This window comes from Lolium perenne, chromosome 3, assembly GCF_019359855.2.
Source record: "Lolium perenne isolate Kyuss_39 chromosome 3, Kyuss_2.0, whole genome shotgun sequence".
Lineage (NCBI taxonomy): Eukaryota > Viridiplantae > Streptophyta > Magnoliopsida > Poales > Poaceae > Lolium > Lolium perenne.
In genome coordinates this window covers 20997777-20998389 of record NC_067246.2, presented here as the reverse complement: position 1 = coordinate 20998389, position 613 = coordinate 20997777, and the positions used below count along the sequence as shown (strand labels likewise).

The 613-nt window shown below is 47.0% G+C and overlaps 1 non-coding gene across 1 annotated transcript; it reads left to right on the top strand.

The window, feature by feature from the left end:
* The first annotated feature begins 251 nt into the window (after positions 1-251).
* On the top strand, positions 252-325 carry TRNAT-AGU (transfer RNA threonine (anticodon AGU)). Its single transcript has one exon. It is a non-coding gene; the product is annotated as a tRNA-Thr (tRNA).
* The last annotated feature ends 288 nt before the right edge of the window (positions 326-613 follow it).

Below are 613 nucleotides of genomic sequence, written 5' to 3'. Positions count from 1 at the left end.
CATGAACAAGAAACATCAGTTTTCCATCTCAGAAAAAATCACTTTTCTATGCAAAAGAATCAACCAGGACCTAAATCGCGGTGGAAATGAAATCCAGCTTATCTTCCAAGCACAGACTCGTCTACTTCCTCGCAGATTTCAGGAAACAGCGGTGTTCTCGAGAGACGCAAGGTACTGGTCACGAATTTCTTTCCAGGTTTGCCTACAAAACGGTACAAACAGTAGCATTCTATTTTAAAATCCCCACAGTTGCTTTCATAGCTCAGTTGGTTAGAGCACCCGTTTAGTAAGCGGGAGGTCTTGAGTTCAACTCTCAATGAAAGCAACAATATTTTGCTACGCATTTTGTTTTGTGCGCCCCATGCTATTTCTACACTATTCTGCTAGGTATTTCGTTTTATGTGTCTCATACTATTTTTTCCATACGGTTTTGCGAAAAAATACCACTCCTATTAAGTTGCTGTTGCGGTCAGAAACCCACCGGCGAGCAGCGACGGACAACACAGTAGAGTCGGGAGGCTCCCAGGACTGCGGCTGGCCCTGGTCCCTCCGAGCGACGGCCCGCAAAGACTCGGCACGCACGTCCGATGCTGGTGCAAGGGCATGCCACCTG